Below are 6,458 nucleotides of genomic sequence, written 5' to 3'. Positions count from 1 at the left end.
TTTAGACTAATGCTAAATTTGGCCAAAGAGAAAATGACTAAAATAATAGACATAGACAGATAAAAGTAGTAATTCAGCACATAAGTAAGTCAGTTTTTAAATATTTAAATATGCCATAAAAGGTAGAAGTATGTGCATTAAGTAAATAAAGAAATATTTGTGTAATGGTTTAAAATGTTTTGGTAACTTAAATGTTTTCATAATTCATTAAATATATATTTTAAGTAACATGAAAATATTTATTTAAAACTTGCATGCACTATGTTAAAATTAATTCGAAATGATTTCTAATAATACATTTATTTATATTTTTTCATACTTAAGTTTTGCAGAATATAATTTGATATTTGTTGTATCTCACATCTTTAATATGCTCTGCAATACTCAGGGATTGGTCTGTCAGTTGGGCTTCATGATGGACTGGCAAAGGATATATGGACCCACTTCTCACAAAATGCTGAAATAACGACATATTAACACAGTGAATTCAAGTTTGAATTAATGAATTATTTGTCCATTTGATAGATTAATATATTTGGAGCCCATTGTATTTATAACTATTATTTACATACATAACTTTCATTCACTGATTTATTCCATAGATTGAGGCGCTTTTGGTCGTAAATACATATAGTTTGCTTTCTGTTTGCCTCGGTTAGTGCCATTGAAATGTGAACTGCTTGGTTTCGTGCCTGTCTCCTGCTGCTGCCCATAACGTGAAGGTCCTCACTGTGAAAGCGCTCCAGGGCTCAGAAAAGCAGGAGAGGGTGGGCCGGATGGGCGGAGTCAGCGTCCGCTGCTCTGGTTGGCCGAGAGTGACGTATCGGGAACCACTTCCCGGTCCGTGTTTCTCACTGGAAGGAGGAGAGGCAGACTGCGGTGTTGTTAGTTTGAACAAAATGGCTGAAAGACCGCTGTCATCTAGAGCTCACTGAACGCCCACCGCGAGTGTCCGCTCCGTCGTCTGGATTCCACGCAGAATGTATTTCCCCGGAGCCGCTGCTCGCTTTGCATTCGCGGCAGCCAGCACGTCGCTAGCCGTCCAGGCGACTTCTTAAACTGAAACGTTTCTTTTGCACTTTAAAACAAGTTGGCTGGCTGGCGGACGTCGGCTTGCTCAGAGAGAAAACTCTCTTCGGCGATTTTTACTCCTTCGAAAACTGCCTGAATTCTCCGTTTTTGCAAAACCTCTCCTCAGTCGACGACTGATATCTTAACGCCAACCAAGCTAACACTAGCTAACACCATTATTCTGCTTTTTAAAAAAGTCATTTTATTCGTGTTCAGTTATTTTTTTTTAATTTTTTTGTTTTTGTTATTAGTGTTGTTTCACCGTTCACCCCACCCCTCGTTATATCGTTATATTTTCTTCGATTAGTTTAAGTTCAAAACGTGTTTTATTTCAGTATTTTTTATGCTCAAAGCAGAAATCACCGAACTTGCTGTGTGTATATCTGGCTGCATAGCCGTTGTTTACCTCGGTATCCTGACACCACAAGCTGCTTCGCAGCAGTCGGCTTATCTATCAAGTCCGACTTTAATTGCGACTAAATCTCTGCACCAACGTTTTACGGGTAACTTTTCGAAAAAAGAAAACCATAAAAAAAATTTCAGACATCGGATTTTTTTTCTCATATTTTCCTGTCATGCACCGATTCTTCACTAAAAGCGGCCAAAGCTGTTATGAACGCAAGGTAAGTTTCAAATCCACCATATCTTATCCCATTGTGATTTAGCGGTTATTGTCTCAGTTAAATGTTTGAAAAGAAAAATTGGAGCTTAAAAATTAGACATGAATTGATTTTAATATGATTATTAATGCTTTTAGAAAATCCATCTTACCTAAGTCATGTTTCTGTGATGCACTGAGCTTTGGTATTATCAGTACCAATGGGGTGCCACTGACTCACTTTGCTCTTTAGGAAGCATATGGAAAAGCTTCTTCCATGTCTTCGTGTTATTATACCCAGCGATGGTTGTGTCTAGAATGCGTATGTTCATGAATAATAATGATGTTAGTGGCTTGGAAAATATTGAACATGTTTATGACTGGCTTAGTATCCTAGAAAACAGCTGTGTATGTAAATATACACTATGATTACAGATGCACTGATTAGGGTTTTCTTGGGCAATACTTATTTTTTTATATATACTTTTTTAGGTTTGATCTGTTGATTCAGATTGTTGTGAAACATATGGGGAGAAATGTGTTGGGGGTGTTAATTTTGTCACAGAAATGGGAGGAATTACAAATTTAACCCAATTTATCTGTTAAGTTAAATTGCCACAAATCTGAATTGACTAAACCTTGAAAAATGAACATGCATCAAAGTACATGCTGTCCTTTCATTTTTATAGATTGAAAACTGTGGGAGGTCTTAGTTTTGATTTATTTAATATGTTTGAACAAAATCAAATTTCTTAGTATTTGCCTTGCTGAACAAGCAAAAATTGGCCAGTTCCGATCTCCTATCAATGAATTGGTGCATCACATTTATACTATTTCAGAGGGAGAATTGCCTTGTGCAACTCTTTAATTTATTGTAATTAAGGTAAAAGAGGGTTTAATTGGATCTTTATCACAAATTGATTAATAAGGGGTAGGATATTACCAGTTGCCAATATTTGATGAGTAGCTTGACGTCTTTTTTTTTTGACACTATGGTGTTCTAAAATGTAACTGAGATATTTTCTTACATCTTAAACTGGAGGCGCACCAATCATTCTACCTGGTCAGAATTGGACACTTTTCATTTGATTGACTGCAATCACCAGTCAAATACTAATAAAATTGTTTCCCCTTATTTGTTAGTTGCATTAAAACTAAGAATTCCCCTCAATTTATGGTGTATAAAAACACCAAACATGCAGTTTGTGTCACTTTCTGGAGACGTTAGAGAGATTTTTTTTGATGCATTAGTGTGGATAATCTTGTAATTGCTTCATTCTCTTTGGAAAAAAGAATGAAGCAAAATGGAGCAAAAGTGTTACCTGTGTCACACTTTCTCTGTTTCCTATTTTACAGTCTTGCTCCCTGGGGGAAACCCCCCCCCAAAAAAAACAGAATTGGCACATCAGACATTAAAGAAAGATAGAAAATCTGTACTGGAATAGCTTGATTGGAGCACCTCTGATTTAACCTCCCTCTTTTCACCGCCACTCAGCCTGTGATTTATTCTCTAAATGTATCGCTTCATGTATCTTGCAGACTATTGCACATTCCACTACACGAGTGCATTATTAAACATAGCTGTCCTGTTTCCTTTCCCTCCTTCCCGGCTCCACCCCCTCTCCTCCGTTTCGGTAGGAAAGCCCGAGATTCTGATTGAACTGTCGCCTTCCATTGCATTGCCTTTTCTCTGCATCCGATCCCCCAGGCACTGGAGTACAGCTTTTAATATCTCTGCCTCATGTCTTAATTGAAGTACATAATTTCCTGTTCAATTTCAACTCCATAGCCCTCCCCATCCCCCACTGACATTTTTGTCGAACTGCCTTATCTCCATCTTCACACACCAGCGAGGTGATGAAAGGGGAAAAAAAAATATATCATGCACGTGTAATAGTGCCACACATGCACACTACAAAGCAAGTACATATGCAGCTAAGCTTGCCTCTAATTGTATATGCGGTTTGCCATGAGGGTGCAGAAAATGTGATGTTTGTTTGAATCAGTCGCTGTTTACACACGAGTAACCGCTGCCTTTGTTGCTGTGGGACTTTGCAACCATTCGTCTCCAGCTTAAAATCCCAGGCAGTTTGTTATTGCCCTCCAGTTGTTAATGAGATCTCATCTGTGCCTCAGACTCGCAGCTGATTCACAGTCTTAAACAGAGCAAAGTTCTTGTACAAGGGCAACCCTGTCTGTCTGCCTTAAAACACAATTTAGAAAAACAAGATAAAGATTGGAAAAGCGAAGGAGAGGGGAGTTTCCATGTTACCTCAAGTACATGTTACCTCATTAACTGTACTAGACATAAGTGCCCCATAACTTTAGCATATATAGGTATCTAGAGTGCACTGAGGCCAAAAAAAATGTAATTATAGAACTTGCAAATTAATTACCTCAATAGGAATACATAGTAGAGATTCACCAATAAATCTGTTATCAATTGAAGTTCAGAATGAGGCTTTTTTCTCCTTGATCAACTCCAAAGATTTTTTAAAATAAATGCCTCAAAACAAAGAATATTCACCATGTTCAGTCTACAGTTAAATACAAATCAGATGGCCATTACCTGCATTTGCTTTAATTATTGAATGTTCGTTTTGTAGTTTTTCTTCCAGTTTTTGTCAATTTTAAAAGAACTGCTGCCTTCATCTGCATGCTTTCTCTCTCATGTATAGATAGATGGAAATGCATATATATTTTTCCTAGTGCGACGTCATCCATAATATTGAGACATTACAAGCCCGACTTAATGAATTACTGTGCTACTTTGTCCTTTTTGGCTGTACACTTGAAAGCTATTATCCACATTGGCTCTGGATCGAATCAGGCTGCATGCTGTTGGCATTCAGACATTATTTTGATTAGATTGTATTGTAACAAAGCCATGAGGACAAATCCTGGCTGCAATTGCCATCTGCAGCCCGCTTTTATCACCGAAGGTCGAGATTGTTGATATAAAAGGGAAACCCAAGGCTCGCTTCCCCTCGTTTGACCCATTATACAAAACATGAAGCCTGTTATCATTAGCCTTGCTCCTGTTGTTCATTTTATCCCCCTGGCATACAGTTTTAGTTCTTCAAATATAATTTTGGATTTCTTTATAGTATTATTAGTCTGATCCTTCCAATCAAGTGAAACAAAAAGTCTTTTTTCCTTTTTGCCTGTGTGTATTTTTTTGTTCTGTCCCTTTTTTTCCCCCCATGAATGACCTTAGCCAGGGCCCTATGTGGCTATCAGTGAACCTGTGATTAGGAGGCTTTTCAGACGGCTTGCACAGTCCTGATAGATAGCATGCTTAACACCGCTGCAGGGTGCTGCTCCGGCAGGGGAGCGTTGACAGTAGAATCAGCTGGATTCCATTGGAGACTGCCAAAAGCCATTATCCTCTTTCCTTGTTCTCTTTGTCCACGGACGTTTTGAAGTGAGGTTAAGGGCAGACACGTAGATTAACTGGGCATGTGTGTTCGAAGTGCTCATGGAGCTAAATAAAGCATGTTTGGGTGTGCAAATGGTGAGGAAGATGTAGGTATTTTGGTCACAACATTGTTTTCTACAGTGGATTACATCATTCAGTGGATAATGTAAGAAAGATGTGGGATCAGAGGGTTGGACCCTGGGGTCATTTCGAGACATTTATTTTCCAAATCTTTTGGCCATAAATTGGTCTTTTTAGGGGTCAAAATATGCTAAAGCCACTTCATACAGCAAAAGCATACCACCATAGTCTCAGATCTGCTTGTATACAAAGAGTGGAGCTAGGTCTGTGTAACCTCTTCTGTCTTTTGAGTTGTGTGCCAATGGAGGGGCCATGGGCTAAAGGGGCCCAACAGGGGTAAGCCTGGCCGAGCCAGGATGGAAGCAGGGGGATGGAGGGGAATATGAAGCCAAAGCCACAGTGCTTCTGCCTGTGAGTCTTGGCGGGGGTCCAGGGGAATGTTCTGTGTGCCGAGGTTTGCCTGGGGCCCCCTGTCCTTTCCTCCGCTCGGTGTTGGCTAATTGGAGAGCTGTAGAGTGAAGGAAAAGGGTATCGCATGGAAAACGGATAGATTCCATACAGGGCATCCAGCCCACATTTCTCCGTCACGCCAACGTTAGACAGCATTACTTCTCATGTAACCAGACTTAGGCTCAGTAGGACTTCCCAAGCTTTAAGTTGAAGCGGTGTAAATAGCACTGGCATGCTCTAGCTGACCTTAAGCTGGGGTCACTGCTCTGGGTGATAAACTCTGATCAACTGTGTCGTTATCTGTGCTGTTAATGACCTTGCTATCAACTTGAAGTGTTTACTTATGCCTTGTTGGTTTGTCGTTTCTTAAAGTAGCTTTTAGAAATGACCACCTTGAACCTTCAAGTTCAAATATTAATTCAGAGCTTGAGATAGTTTGTGTCAATATTAGAGAAGAAGTTTCTGTTGATTTTAAAGAACTGCGGAAATTAAGGCAACATTCATTCTTTAGGGATTCAATGAACTGCGTTGTCATACCAGGTCATACTTACGTGTTTATGGTACAAAATTAGGACTCAAGTACTTTTTAAAAAAAATCTTTATCAAAATGTCTTTGTCTTTCTCACTGTTTTTTTCAATGTCACATGCTGTTTTTATTTTAATTATGTGAAGCACTTTGAAATGCCTTGCTGCTGAAATGTGCTATACAAATAAAATGTGATTGATTGATTGATAGTGTAAGAAACTTAATAAATAAGTAAATAGAAAAAATAAATTAAAAATCACATAAATAGTAAGTATAATTACTTACTTAAAAAGTAAGTAATTATAAATGAGTTA

At 38.6% G+C, this 6,458-nt stretch overlaps 1 protein-coding gene across 1 annotated transcript in view; it reads left to right on the top strand.

The window, feature by feature from the left end:
• Positions 1-654: 654 nt before the first annotated feature.
• The window catches only part of tnrc6c2 (trinucleotide repeat containing adaptor 6C2), a 56,445-nt gene continuing 50,641 nt past the window's right edge, over positions 655-6,458 (top strand). The window contains exon 1 of the mRNA XM_088005310.1: positions 655-1,694. The gene's annotated coding sequence lies outside the window, so the exon portion shown is untranslated. The remainder of the gene's footprint in view (positions 1,695-6,458) is intronic.

This window comes from Poecilia mexicana, unplaced genomic scaffold, assembly GCF_051168715.1.
Source record: "Poecilia mexicana isolate PSO_F unplaced genomic scaffold, ASM5116871v1 scaffold_1, whole genome shotgun sequence".
Classification (NCBI taxonomy): Eukaryota; Metazoa; Chordata; class Actinopteri; order Cyprinodontiformes; family Poeciliidae; genus Poecilia; species Poecilia mexicana.
The sequence above is the reverse complement of the archived record's forward strand: the minus strand, read 5'-3'. Positions and strand labels throughout refer to the sequence as shown.